This window comes from Podarcis melisellensis, assembly GCF_964234715.1.
Source record: "Podarcis melisellensis genome assembly, chromosome: 16".
NCBI classification, from domain to species: Eukaryota; Metazoa; Chordata; class Lepidosauria; order Squamata; family Lacertidae; genus Podarcis; species Podarcis melisellensis.
In genome coordinates, this window is record NC_138533.1 from 34746643 (window position 1) to 34762263 (window position 15621).

The 15621-nt window shown below is 47.2% G+C and overlaps 1 protein-coding gene across 4 annotated transcripts in view; it reads left to right on the forward strand.

The window, feature by feature from the left end:
* Positions 1–2645: 2645 nt before the first annotated feature.
* RIMBP2 (RIMS binding protein 2) overlaps positions 2646–15621 on the forward strand; it is a 169164-nt gene continuing 156188 nt past the window's right edge. For all 4 annotated transcript variants that reach the window (XM_081893223.1, XM_081893224.1, XM_081893219.1 and 1 more), the window contains exon 1: positions 2646–2785. The gene's annotated coding sequence lies outside the window, so the exon portion shown is untranslated. The remainder of the gene's footprint in view (positions 2786–15621) is intronic.

Sequence of the window (15621 nt, forward strand, 5' to 3'; positions counted from 1 at the left end):
TGGAAAGTGGCACAGGGCCACCTCTCAATATTATTAGAGGAGCTGATAAAAACTTGGCAGGCTCATTCCAACTGAACTGGCATCGGGGGAAGGAATTTCACATGGCATTGGTGCCGGGGTGTTAAAGCACCAGAGAGATGAAACAGAGCTGGTGCTTTTGCTAATAGACAAGATTACAAATGTAGATATCAGGTGCTTGCCCTGTTCCTTTTGCTGATGAAAAGCCTACAAATGTACCCAGGTTTTCAGGGTTTTATAGCGTGCTCTTGGTGCACATCCTGCCATCTCACTCACAGTCATACATGGCCAATAGCCTGCTATATTTGACTTGGTGGGTCACACAGGTTGCGGGTCACTGAGCTGATCAACAGAATCTCTGTGTGCTTCAATCCTGGTGTGTAATCCTTGCCGACTGAAGAGCGGAGTCTCTCTCCTCTTGCATTAGTTACCAATATCGTGTCTTACTTAGTTTGCTAATTAAAAAGCTTGCCTCTGGTCTTGTACTGAAGACCTCCTATATTGTACGAGATAATTATGCTGCATGCTTTTTTGTGTTGTACACCAGGTTTTAATTATTTGGGGATAGCTTGCATCGTGAAGGGTTTTGAGATGTGGTGATGCTCTAACCTCTTCCAATCTATGGCCCATCCCGAGGGACGAGGGTAGGGTGAGCAGGGATTACCCACCTCCGTCACGGTGTTGTGCAATGCCAGGTCTATAGGCAATAAAACCGCCACCATGCGAGACTTTTTTATCTCGCTGGGGGTTGACCTGGCTTGTGTGATGGAGACCTGGGTGTGTGAAGTTGAAGTAGTTGCCCTGCATCAGATAGCACCCCCGGGTTTCTCCGTCCTCCACCAGTCGCGGACTGTGGGTCCGGGGGGAGGGGTAGCATTGTTAATCCGGGAGGATTGCTCTTTCAGGGCTCTGCCATCACCATCAATCTCCAGCATTGAATGTGTTGGTCTAGTGTGGGGCACCAAGGAAAGCTTGGCTGTCTGGCTGGTGTACCAACCAACTAGCACACCAGCAGCCACCCTGTCAGGCCTGTTAGATGTGGTGGCAGGCTGGGCCTTGGAATTCCCTAACCTACTGGTTTTGGGAGACTTCAGCATCCATGCTGATGCCGCCCCCTCCTCACGGGCTCTGGACCTGGTGTCTTCCATGGCGGCATTAGGTATCTCCCAGTTTGTTTTCGGTCCCACACACCAAGCAGGCCACACACTGGATTTGAATTTTTGATGCGGGTATAGATGTGATTATGTTCTCACTTGTGGAAGTGCCATGGTCTGATCACTATGCTCTGAAAGCCAGGATTGACTTCCCGCCCCCATCCTGCTTGGGTGGTGAGCCTATTTGGGCTCACCCTTCGAAGGCTGATAGATCCTGATGGATTTCGTCAGGCCTTGCGGGACCCTGCTCCCCCTGGCGGCTCACTAGATGAGCTTGTCGAGAACTAGAATAACCGGCTCTTGGCAGCCATCAATGAGATTGCACCGAAGCACCCTTTGCGACACCGCCGAAACCGGGCCCCCTGGTTTACTGAGGAGTTCCGGAAAATGAAGCGGGACCTCAGACAGCTAGAGTGAGCAAAGAAAAAAGTAAAAAAAATCTGTTTGATTGTTTACTCTGATTGGCAAACATGGCTCTCCATGGTCATTAGTGTCCACGTCTTTCACATTACCTGCTCCCTGATTTTAAGAAAGGCATTGACAAAGGGCAGGTCCACACAAGGGCAGGACCCCAATTTCAGTTCACAGTTTAATCCCCAGTTCCCCAAACCAAACAGTCTTTTGATGTTGCTTCTCTAAGTCCCAAGAGACCCAAACCGCTTCATGCTTGAGCATTCAGAGTTCCAAATATTCCTGGACTTTTTGCAATAAGGAAAGCATTGGAGACAGTTTGGGGTAACCATTGCTTGATATGAAATTGTATAGCCTCTCAAACAAATCAGAACAAATGCTCAATAAACAGACAACCATGTATAACTTCCCCCACAAACTTTGTGCAAACAAACTGGGAAGGATGCTCCAATCCATTAACAGGTCAACTGGATGCGGCCATATTGCATGTTTGCGACATGCAGTGTTTTTTTTTGTTTTACTAATGCACATGAGCAAACATGCACAATGCCAAAAACAAAGCACAAAAAGAAGTGTATATGTGTTTGTGTGCGTGCGTGCATGTGTGTGTGTGTGCAGGGGAGAGAGACATAAAGGAACTAGAGCGCTATGGCACACAAAGCATTCTGAAATCCTAAACATAGTGATTCAGAAACAAGCCCCACTGAACTTGGTGGGGCTTAATGTAAACATGCTCAGGGTTGTACTGTAAATGGAAAAATGGGGGATATCTCAGTGCTTAGGTTGCACACACTTCAGAAGTAAGATGGGATTCAGAACTTGAAAATATGGGAAGAATGGATGAGGATCATTTGTCTAGCAATGGAGCTTATTTTTTGCTGTTGTTTGTATTTGAACAGAGATGTGGTCTTTAAAAGCACTCTATAAGCTATGCGATTGCAAAAGCAAACAGCCCCATGGAAAGATAACCTAGTGTACTGCTTATTATATTCCCGCCCCCCTCATAAATGGAAGATTTGAACTCTTATATTTCCTTCCGTTCTTCTCTTTCCTCCTCACAGTTTGGAAATGAGCTACCGTACTTACAACCTGCAGTGCCACAGAAAACATTTGGTCGGATCCATATTTTAGAAGAGAAGAGCCAGGCTTTTCGGTCTAATGTCACCACACTAACCCAAAAGAATCTTCAGTGCAGCTTCTTAGTAAGTCATCAGTTTTAAATTTTATTTTCTTGTTTTTGGATTTTCTCAGCTTGCTTGGAGGCAAATGTAATTTAGCAGTTCAAGTGTAACTGTCAGAACTCTTTCTCGAGCTCCTCTTACGGCTTTCTTCCCCCCACCCACCTCCCAGGACATGTATTGTTATGTACAACGCTTTGATTCCTTGTTTTTCTACTAGAGGGCAATATGAAATGGAACATTTCATAGCTGTAATATTGCTTTATTGTGTGAAAGGGCAGCTCATACTCTGAACGGCAGTGATTAATCTTGTTTCTGATTTTAAACAATCTTTTGCTAAGCTCCGGTATTACATTTGGATTGGGGGTATCATTCAAATCACTGTAGCAGGAATGATGAAGTTTTCAAGCTGGTGTCTCTGTTTGCCACTCAAGCAATGCTCTGTGAAATATGAAGGTTTGCGAATCTGGCTGTTTTGATGGAAACATGTGCAATGTTCGTCAACAAAATTACAAGCAAATGTGCCTAAGCGCATAGGGGCAGGAGACGACTTGACAAAGCTCTTTTCCCGTGGACCGTTGCCCCGTGCTGAGCTTGTTCTGTTTTAGTATTTAGTATTTTATATCCTGCCTTATATCCCAAGGTGAGTTGGCATCTTCCTAAACTCATTCATGAAACAGTCATGCAATACTATGTGAAAACATCAGAAAGCAGCACAATCTCTCTCTCTCTCAGTGCATTGAAAGCCTTGGGTGAACAAAACTACCCGTATTTTTCGCTCTATATGATGCACCAGACCACAAGACGCACCTAGTTTTGGGAGGAGGAAAATAAGAAAAAAAATATTCTGAATCTCAGAAGCCAGAACAGCAAGAGGGATCACTGCACAGTGAAAGCAGCAATCTCTCTTGCTGTTCTGGCTTCTGGGATAGCTGCGCAGCCTGCATTTGCTCCATAAGACGCACACACATTTCCCCATACTTTTTAGGAGGGAAAAAGTGAGTCTTATAGAGCAAAAAATACGGTATTTTAGTCTATCTGAAAACTCAGAAGTGTGGGTGCCAGCTAGGCTCATGAGCAAGGCATTTCCCAACCGCAGGACCCTTATCAAAATGCTGCAGTGCAATTGCTGACAGGAGTGAGGCTTTGTCGGCATGTAAAGCCTGTGCTCAGAGGTCTGCAGTGGTTGGTGATCGGCTACTGGGCCGTGCTCTAGGTGTTACTCTTAGAATATAAAGCCCTTAATAAGTTGGGACCAGTCCCCTTGCGAGATCCCCTTACCCTGTATGTACCCACTCAACTGCTTTGATTGACAAAACTCACACTACTACAGGTGTTACACAATACTCGCACCACATCTGTAAGAACTCGATAATTTAGTATGGCAGCACCTGAACTTTGGAAGTCCCTGCGTATTGGTATCAGGCAAGCATCTTCACTGTACAGTGGTACCTCGGGTTACATATGCTTCAGGTTACAGACGCTTCAGGTTACAGACTCTGCTAACCGAGAAATAGTACCTTGGGTTAAGAACTTTGCTTCAGGATGAGAACAGAAATCGTGCTCCAGCAGCGCGGCAGCAGCAGGAGGCCCCATTAGCTAAAGTGGTGCTTCAGGTTAAGAACAGTTTCATGTTAAGTACGGACCTCTGAAAAAAATAAAGTTCTTAATCCGAGGTACCACTGTATTCTTATTTAGATATTCTCACTTAGACAAGCCTACCTAGATATTTAGAAAGTTTGCATGAATCTTAATTAGTTTTAGCCTATTCTATTACGGTTTAAACTTTCTGTATGTTTTAACTTATGGTTGTTAGTGATAATTTTACTGTTTTATCTTCCACCTTTTTCCCTGACGGGACTCAAGGTGGCTTTCAAATTAAAAATAAGAACCACTAAAAACACGGAAAAGAATATCATTTAGAAACAATTAAATATTGACAGAATTAGATTGATCGATCAATGATGGTAGATGATGATGATAGATAGATAGATAAAGGTAAAGGGACCCCCAACCATTAGGTCCAGTCGTGACCGACTCTGGGGTAGTGGCACTCATCTCGTTTTATTGGCCGAGGGAGCCGGCGTACAGCTTCCGGGTCATGTGGCCAGCATGACTAAGCCGCTTCTGGCGAACCAGAGTAGCGCACGGAAATACCATTTACCTTCCCGTCGGAGCGGTACCTATTTATCTACTTGCTCTTTGACGTGCTTTTGAACTGCTAGGTTGGCAGGAGCAGGGACCGAGCTACAGGAGCTCACCTTGCGGGGATTCGAACCGCGACCTTCCGATCAGCAAGCCCTAGGCTCTCTGGTTTAGCCCACAGTGCCACCCGTGTCTCTTGATAGATAGATATAATCTCTTAAAACCCTACAAATAAGTACAATAGAAACAGCACAGCACCAACCCTTTCATTAAAAGCACTCAGTTCCCCAAAGCCTAGACAACAACGAGGGAGGCAGACTAGCTTCTCCAGGGAGGGTGTCCCAAAGTCTGGGAGCAGCCACCGAGAAGGCCCTCTCCTGCGCCCCCACCAGGCATGTCTGTGTGGGTGGTGGGACCAAGAGAAGGGCCTCCCCTGAATATCTCAGAATGCGGGCAGCTTCATAATAGCCCCCAGCAACAGTCGGAGGGCTGCAGACCCCCCCCCATTCCCAGTGTATAGGCATGAGGCCTGCTCCTTCTTCCACGAGTCAGGTACAGTAGTGCCCCCAGCTGCGATGGGTGCTGCCCTGTGGGTTGGAAGTTGCATGCTAAGCACTCCCCCCCTGCCCACTTCTTTCCAAGTAGAGGATAAAGCTGAATGAATGCATATTAAATAAGCTAACAAACCAGTCCTGAAAACAAAATCAGCAGTTTCCCAAGCTCCAGATGTAGCTCCTTTTTCTCTCCCCCCCCATCAACTTTTGCATTTTCTCTGCACAAAGCACTATTGCTGCTCCTTCTCCCCCCCCCCTTTAAGAACCTTGGCAAATAACACACTTGGCTTGATGTCTGAAGAGAAGAACGCGATTAAGGTGGGGGAAAATTATATTGCAGCTCCAAACCCCAATTGAACGAGTTGACTTAGCGGAAATTTTGCATGGTCAATTTTCCAGCCATGAATACAGCCCAAATGCCTGGGGAATTAGGTTTGCCACGCTCAATAATAACCCTTAAAACCTGCCACTTGCCAGAGATAACGGAAGCCTGTGATCTTGCAGTTCGGAGTCGTGCGTCAGTGGGGCTGCTTAGCTACGCAAGGCTAATGGCAGGTTGGGAGAGACCAAATAATGACACGGGGACCAGGCAAGAAGCTCACACCCAGTCTCTCAAAGGGAAGCTTTCCCTTTTCGACAGGCCAGTGGAGGAAACCGGAGCGGAAGCCTGTGGGCTGCAGATTAATGATGTAGGTTTCTTGGATAAATCTGAAAGGCTGCTGCTGCAGGCGGGGTTTGTTGTCAAATTTATGAGGACAGTAACTTCCTATTATGCAGAGATGGGTAAGCTGTGCCTCTTCAAATGTTGCCGGACTCCATCGGCCCCAGCCAGTTTAGCCGGCCTGTGGTCAGGGATAAGGGGTGTTGTAGTCTAGCAACACCTGGACAGCCAAAGGTTCCCCACTCCTGCTATATAATTCGTTGAAGAAGAAGCCACTTTCATTGAAGAAGAAGCCACTTTCCACATCAGGCTTCACAGATGAAAGTGGGGACTCTTCCTCGCATGTGGGGTTGATTGGTGCCCTATTATCTGCCCACTTTGTGCTGTGTTAAGACTGTAATCCTACACACACTTTCTCTTAAGAGTATGCCCTACTGCAATGTACTTCTAAGTACATAAGGGGCAAGCACTGTTTCCTTATTTAAGAAACTATTGCCTTCTATATCCATAAAAGGGATGCGGGTGTCGCTGTGGTCTAAACCACTGATTGGAAGGACGGCGGTTCGAATCCCCATGACGGGGTGAGCTCCTGTTGCTCGGTCCCTGCTCCTGCCCACCTAGCAGTTCGAAAGCATGCCAAAGTGCAAATAGATAAATAGGTACCGCTCCGGCGGGAAGGTAAACGGTGTTTCCGTGTGCTGCTCTGGTTTCGCCAGATGACCCGGAAAAACTGTCTGCGGACAAACGTCGGCTCCCTCGGCCAGTAAAGTGAGATGAGCGCCGCAACCTCAGAGTTGTTCACAACTGGACTTAACTGTCAGGGGTCCTTTACCTTTTTATATCTATAAAGCCTGCCTATGTTGGGGGTGGGGCTGCCCCAGTAGGGCAGTCACTTCGTGGGTGGAGTGACGGTGTGAGCCCAGCCCCCTTGTGACATGTTTCTGTGTTTTGTTGTGGGTTTGCTGCCATCCTGGAAGTGGGTTGCCTGCTGCCCTGAGCAAAGGAGAAGCCTTTTCTCAGAGAGATGGTCTCACGGCCACAGGGTTGGTGCTCAGGAGCAGCTCTTTCAATGAACTGCATTAATCATTGGGATGAATTTGTTGTTGTTTCCTTTACTTGTATGTTATTGCGTTTGATAGCATGGCGATTGCAATGTTGTTTTCAATGCTTTTGTGATTATTGCGAGCTGCTTTGAGCTCAACATCTGTTGTTCGAAAAGCGGAGTAGAAATATCAAATCACAGCTGTACCCTACATGTTCCTGTCTTGAGGAGTACAAAGTCTGAAACAGGAGTCAGCAACTTGTCCAGTCGGCCCCACATGTGATGTCGGGCTTCGTCATTGGCTGTGCAGGATAGGCCTGATGCTTGTCACTGAAGGATACAGGCTTTTAGGCAGAGCTGCAGAAAGAGGAGGTAAATAAGAATGTTTGGGATATGAAGAGAAAGGGGGAGAGAGCTAACGAGAGAGGAGGAGGCAGACTGACAGGTTGGCTGTTCGAATCCCTGCAACGGGGTGAGCTCCCGTTGCTCGGTCCCTGCTCCTGCCAACCTAGCAGTTTGAAAGCATGTCAAAGTGCAAGTAGATAAATAGGGACCACTCTGGCGGGAAGGTAAACAACGTTTCCGTGGACTGCTCTGGTTTCACCAGAAGCGGCTTAGTCATGCTGGCCACGTGACCCGGGAAAACTGCGGACAAAGGTCGGCTCCCTTGGCCAGTAAAGTGAGACGAGCACCGCAACCCCAGAGTTGCCTGCGACTGGACTTAACGGTCAGGGCTCCCTTTACCTTTTTTATACATTCTGCATGGACTGGTTGCATGGAAACATGTAGCATGCAGCTGCCGACTGCAGTGCGGCACAGCTGAATGCAGGTCAAGCTGTTGTACCTGTTATCTAATATTAAAGAGTGCTTGTAGACTGATGATCAGGCAGCGTAGACTAAGGGTGTGAGCATATATTCAACACAAAAAACAGTGACAATTTGTTGTTGACCAAGGACAGCTGGACCTATAAAGGGCCCCATTACCTTCAGTAGCTTAGGGCCTCATCCAACCTAAACCCGGCCCTGCAACTGTGTATGTATTTTGAAGTACCTTCTGCACGGTGCACCTCAAATTCCAGCATTTCAAGGCCCAAGTTCTAGTCACTGACCTCAGAGACCTTGTGGTGGAGAAACACAGGGCTTTTGTGGGGGTGCTGTGACTCAGTGATAGAACAACTGCTTGAATGCAGGTCCCAAGTTCAGTTTCTAGGTAGGACTGGAAAAGACCCCTGTCTGAAACCCAACAGAGCTACTGGCATTCAATGTATAGACAGTACCTGTCAGGGGACTGCCATCGAAAGGGTGGAGGGGGGCAGATGACTACAGGGAGCCTCCAAAGTTGCTGAGCAGTAGCACTTCATCAGGCAGTGGAGAGAGTCATGCCTCCAGTGAAGCAGAGGGAGAAAGGAGGGGCAAAGCGAGGCAAAGGCTCACAGACGTTACTGTGAGCCCAAGCACCTCGCTCAGTCAGGCTGGTTGGGAAACAGACATGCCTCTTCCGTCGCCCAGTTTTCGCAAGGGGGTCAAACGTAAGGAGGGAAGGCAGAGATTTGGGGTGTCTAACTTCTTATGTGGGGGGTGGGGCTGAAAAAGGCCACTCCCGGAATGTGCAAGTGACTGAGGCAGACATGAATTTTAGATCTCTGAACTGTACATAGTTTGCACAAAATAAAACCTGTAAAAGGCAGGTCGGAGTCCTGGCTGTTTTACTCACGAGCAACCACCTACAGACCTGACAGTACCAAACTAGGTGGACCAATGGTTCATCTCGCTCTTCAGGATTTCAGAAATGAGATTCTCCCAGCCCTAGCTGGAGATGCCAGGGATTGAACCTGGGACCTTTTGCATGCAAAAAAAGATGGTTTGCCACTGAGCTATAGGAGTACAGGAATCTGCCCTACACACCTGCCTAACACACAATCCAAGTTCAGGTTTGGGCACAGCTGGTCGTGGTTCCCATTTGATCCTGACAACTTATCTCCTGCCCTGGTTGCCTTGGCTGTTTCGGTGGAGATGGTCACTCTCCCCATCTGTATGCTGAGTGCCAGCCCATGCTATGTGTTAGAAAGGGACTTACTGCTTCCTCTCAAACCCAAGTTGTTGGGGAAAACGTAAATTGTGCATGTGTGTAAAAATCCCACCATCTTCAACTCACTCGCCCTGAGGGGCAGAATAGTCCCTGTTCCTCTGCTTTAGCATCGCCTGTCCCTTGACATGTGACCAGGAGATGCTTAGGCACCACATACATAATGATATTGTGTTCCCCTCCCAAACACACATACTTATCTGTGTGACCTCTTGATTCTCATTACTTACACGGAAATGCGTCTTGAATTGCCTCCTTCCTCACTTTTGCCCTGCTGGCATAAGATACCCTGAATAATTCAAGGCCAGCTAAACAAATGCCGCCTTCGATGATAAAAGCAGGATGAAGAGTCTTTTCAAGCTTTTTGTGTACGGTGACCTTCCTTTGTTTGGGTACTGGGGATTTTCTTTTCCTTACATGGTCTGGGAATGCTCTCTAATATTAGAGCTAGGTGTACACTGTTACAGAACATTTGTCTTGTCTCTCGGGAGGATTCTGTTTCAGTAGTGTCTGGCTGAAGGAGGCCGCCGTAGTTATACAGATCAACATCTTGCAGACTGCCAACCCTTGCTTCATTGCAAAATCCCCCAAAGGTTTCTGTGTATGAAAAATAGAAGTAAGAGTTCTATCCAGATCCATTTGATTTTCGAATGAGAATTCGGTCTTTGGACATAAGAAGAGACCTATTAGATTGAATCAAAGGTCCATTTAGTGTGTTTAGAGACTGTTCCCAGCACTTGCCAGTGAGGTGTCTCTGGGAAGCCCATGGGAAAGTTGGGAAAGCAATAACTCCCCAGTAATTGGTACACTCCAGGTCAAACGTAATGTGTGAACAGGGTTTAAGCCCTTATGGAAGACTGAAGGATTGAATGGGTGCTATAGGTGGTTATGAAAACTAGGAGATATATACTGGCTTACCTGAGTCTGGGTAATGTCACCAAGTCCTCCTTCTGCGCCTCCAGACTCCATGTTTCCAACTGCTTCCCATTTGCTTACTTCCAGCCTTTGTATACGCATCCTGCAGCCTGCCTTTGCTGTACCTGCCTTCCCCTAACCTGAGCGCTCTACTTCAGTCCATGTGCAATTATTCATCATGGTCGAATGGGACAGAAGTACATAGTGTAGCCCAAGACAGGTCAGGACCCAAAGCTGGTGGGCAAAGGCAGAAGACTCTCCTTCTCCAAGTTATTCTGGCACCTCACCAACAACCACCCATAAAGCCTTATAAAACTCACAAAAACTCCCACTGAGCCCCCAGTATTTTTGTTCTGAAGCGCAACCCCCAAAGTCAAATTGGCAGTGCTCAAGTCAGATGTGATCCTTTCCAGTGACATGAGGTTCCCCAGGCTCAAGAGCAAGATCAGTACTCGGGTTTATCTCTCTCTAAAGCTTGGTGACGCCACTTTGGTCCTTCACGATCAACTGACTGAGTTATCATCTGTATTGAGTGTGGAGTCCACCTTGTATTGAAATGAAGGTGGCATCCCAGGGAAGCACAGTTCAGTCGGCAGCGTTTGTGGAAGGATCGAGACCCTGATGGAGCAGGGTGGGTAGGTGGGAGATGACAACTGGAGCTCTTGCTTGAGACAGACACAGAGGTTCCTATTGCTGCTTGCTTACACATCCCCAAGCAAGCCTATTACAGTGTTTAACACTCCACTTTGAATGAATAGCAAAAAAACAACAACCCCAAAACCCTATAATTGCATGTTCAGCACTGGGCAGTCAGCAGGTCCTGAGTGTGCTGAGTTCTCCCATTCCCATGTCTTTTTGTGATTATTATTTAGACACCTGTTTGAAGAAAGGCAATTATATGATATCATCACAAGGAACACAGCCAAACCACCTCTTCAAGCAAACATCCTCTTTGTCCTTGGCCATTAAGCATGCAATGTTCATAGGCCTGTCCCTGATCTTTTGCAACACTTACCTGTCCGTTACTTAGCAACCGTGGCATTTACCACTGGCTGCAGCTGTCAGTAAACGGCCTGTAAGTCTGAATGTAAACTGAATTGCTCTGAGTTTGCAACAGATGCTGTTAAAAGGACCTGCTAATGTGTGTGTAAATGTCGCTTTCTTCACGGAGAAGAACCAGGAGCAGCAATTATGCCCTTGAGGAATCAGGACGTGGAACACACACCTTTCGCCTCGGTACAACCTTTCTCTGCTTCAGAACATGCTGCCTCCTGTTCTCTGGTTTCCAGGGGCTCATTGTGCCATTGCTCCCAGTGGTGGTCTTAGGGGGTGAGCGAGGGGACTTAGCTGCCCGGTCTTTGGGGGTTGGGCCCTGGATTGCCTGCCCTTCTTGTTTTTTTTTTTTAAAAAGCTTCACTTATAGGATAACTGGATTTTGTGTGTGTGTATGTTTGTGTGTGTGTGTGTGTGTGTGTGTGTGTGTGTGTGTCCCAATCCACACACAAGGTTTTATCCAGTATAGCATAAGGTAAGTCACATAGTAATATACTTGTTGCACTGGTGTTACATTGTTGCACAAGGGGAAACACAAGTACTTTACTGAACTTTGGACTAATTTAGGTATGGTAGTCTTTTATTCCAATCTGCCTTGGGCAAAAAGGCAAGGTAAATGTTACTTTAAAATAAACGCGCACGCGATCTTATTTCTGTTCTCTTGCTCCTTCACCGATGATGGTGGCGCTGTGGGTTAAACCACAGTGCCTAGGACTTGCTGATCAGAAGGTCGGCGGTTCGAATCCTCGCGACGGGGTGAGCTCCTGTTGCTCGGTCCCTGACCCTGCCAACCTAGCAGTTCAAAAGCACCTCAGAGTGCAAGTAGATAAATAGGTACCGCTCCAGTGGGAAGGTAAACGGCGTTTCCGTTCACTGCTCTGGTTCGCCAGAAGCAGCTTAGTCATGCTGGCCACATGACCCGGAAGCTGTACGCCGGCTCCCACGGCCAATAAAGCGAGATGAGTGCCACAACCCCAGAGTCAGCCACGACTGGACCTAATGGTCAGGGGTTCCTTTACCTTTAGTCTTTCATTCCAATCTGCCTTGGGCAAAAAGGCAAGGTAAATGTTATTTTAAAATAAACACTCACACTATCTTATTACAGTGGTACCTCAGGTTACATGTGCTTCAGGTTGCATACGCTTCAGATTACAGACTCCGCCAACCCAGAAATAGTGCTTCAGGTTAAGAACTTTGCTTCAGGATGAGAATAGAAATCGGGCTCCTACAGCAGTGGGAGGCCGCATTAGCTGAAGTGGTGTTTCAGGTTAAGAACAGTTTCAGGTTAAGTATGGACCTCCGGAACGAATTAAGAACTTTACCTGAGGTACCACTGTACTGTTCTCTTGCTCCTTCACCGATGATGGTAGAGTTGAGCTGTTAGGTTTTCCTTTCCAAGCAAGCCATCAAGTCTCAAAGTCCACACACACACTTTTACATCTGTGTTTATTCAGGACTCTTCTCTGCTTCGGTGAAATATTGTACAGTAGCAGATGAGCTGTGTGTTTACTCTCGCACATGCAGTAAATATTTGTTCCATTCAGTTGGATGTCTTTAAGCAAACCCAAAATAGAGTCAACCTGCAAACACGTTTTTCCTCTTTTTTTTAGTTTCGTACACACATGTCTCCTTGCCAGATTTTCAGAAAGCAGGACTTGTGCTTCACTGCAGGATTTCAATGAGATGTGTTTTGGGGGGTTGGTGACTAGAAACTAGCTATTTGAAATGGCCACGGATCCTGTAGATCACAGGATCTCAGCTTATCCTCCGTCATAATGAATGCAGGGTCAATTTATACATGAAGTCTCCATGTGATCAGCTGTTTCCATAAAGACCCCGCCTCACTCGAAAAGTTACCGTATTTTTCGCCCTATAGGACGCACTTTTCCCCCTCCAAAAATGAAGGGGAAATCTGTGTGCGTCCTATGGGGCGAATGCAGCCTTTCGCTGAAGCTTGGAGAGCGAGAGGGGTCGGTGCGCACCGACTCCTCTCACTCTCCAGGCTTCAGGAAGCTATCAGCAAGCCTGGGGAGCCCGCGGGAGTTACCGCAGGGCTCCCTAGGCTGCGTATAGCAGCCTGCTTCCCGGAGCGTGGGGTGCGCTGAAGCAGAGCGCCCCATGCTTTGGAAAGACATTCGCAGCCTGGGGAGCCCTGCGGGAGTTCCCTCAGGGCTCCCTAGGCTGCAGATAGCAGGCTGCTTCCTGGAGCGCGGGGCGCGCTTAAGCAGAACGCCCCGCGCTTTGGGCAGATATCATTTTCTCCTCTAAAAACTACGGTAGGTGCGTTTTAAAAAGCTCGGGCTTCCCCCGCGGCTGGGGGGGAATATTTATTTATTTATTTCCCCCCAAAAAAACTAGGTGCGTCCTATGGGCCGGTGCGCCCTATAGGGCGAAAAATACGGTATATCTTCTTAGTCAGACTGAAGGCTTCATATCATTGTACCATTTCTATCATCACATCCATCTGAAAGTATGGAATGGGGTACACCAATCAAATGGTATTGCGACACCTCTAAATTGTGTCAGTTTGAGCCATGCTTGAGACTTCTGTTGTTCTGACTTCCTCCCATCGGGAGATGGCCCACAGGTCAGTGACAGAGCACACATTTTGTATCCAGAAGATTTCAGGTTCAATCCCTTCCATCTCTGGTTAAAAACATCAAGTAGAGGATGCCAGTCAGAGTAGACAAACCTAGCTTAGATGGTATAAGGCAATTTCCTTTGCTGTTCATCAGGTTGTGATACACTCCCATGCTTTGGCTCTCAGTTGCTTCAGATACAAAAATCCCCTTCATTTATTCCCCTATGGCAGTGGATCCTAGCCCTTTTTTTTGTCATGGTGGCATGTACCCTGTCTATCTGTCCGTCGATATACTGCTGGTTTTTTATTAAAAAAATCAGAAGTCATATGTAAAATTGAACAAGAAAAATCATCTTAAAAACAGCAGCAGAGATTATCTCTTATGAGAATCTGATGATATCAGCTACTGAGCATCTGATGCACGCTATGGAACCCCTCCCAGAAAAATGTACAACATTTTGCATGATTTTTTCCGCTTATGATATAGGGAAAAAGTCTTATCTGTGTATGTGTCTGGTTCAGGCAGCAAAATGTATTGAACCCAGCCCTGGATCATTCTTAACTAAGGAGGCCCATTTCCCTGGGCACGCATGTTACCCCCTCAAATCTCCCCTTTGATCACTCACAGTTCACATGGTGAACTGCCTCCGTTGAAAATGTTGCCTTTAAGAGGGTGTCTGGTTCCTGTGAAAGCTTAGCCTGTGGCTTCCCCTATACCATGGCGGTTTCGCACATGCTAAGCTTTACTTGATGTGGCAGGCACAGATTCAGTGTGTGATTCAGTTCAGATTGAAAGACAAACTTCCTTCATTCGCACCTTCTGGAAACCAAACTACAGTTGCCCTTTGAAATTTGCACTTTCCCCCTAGCCAAGTAGCAAGTCCAAAAATACATATACTTCTAGGCAGGGCGGATTTTTCCCCAGCCAGAACTCAGTTCCGGCACCTCTCAGGTGGGTGCCATTGCCATGATATAAAAACAAAGGAGGCGTTCATGGTGAGTTCCAGCTCCTCTTTTTTTTCTAGAAAAATGGCACTGCTACTCAAGTGTGGCTCAAAATGCATATTTGTGAAAATAGCATACAGTGTAACACAGCATGCAGGGCCGGCCCACCCATGAGGCAAGGTGTAGTGACTGCTTCAGGTGGCAGGATCCCCAGGGGCAGTAGATCCTATTGTCAATCCTTATTCTGAAGGCAGCCCTGTGTATGGAAAGTTTATAATGTTTGAAGTCTCACTGTGTTTTTATATTTTATTGGAAGCTGCCCGGAGTGTCTGGGGCAACCCCGTGAGATGGATGGGGTACTTCTCCTCCTCCTCCTCCTCCTCCTCCTCCTCCTCCTTCTCCTAATTCCCTCCCTCTCCAGTATATCACTCCTTCTTCCTGGGTGAGGAGGGAGGCAGCATTTTGGGGTTTGCCTCAGGTGTCAAAATGTTTGGGCCAGCCCTGACAGCATGCATTCTATTGTTGTTGTTTAGTCGTTTAGTCGTGTCCGACTCTTCGTGACCCCATGAACCAGAGCACGCCAGGCACTCTTGTCTTCCACTGCCTCCTGCAGTTTGGTCAAACTCATGTTGGTAGCTTCGAAACACTGTCCAACCATCTCGTCCTCTGTCATCCCCTTCTCCTTGTGCCCTCATTCTTTCCCAACATCAGGGTCTTTTCTCTTCTCATGAGGTGGCCAAAGTATTGGAGCCTCAGCTTCAGGATCTGTCCTTCCAGTGAGAACTCAGGGCTGATTTCCTGAGTTCCTTAAGAATGGATAGGTTTGATCTTCTTGCAGTCCATGGGACTCTCAAGAGTCTCCTCCAGCACCATAATTC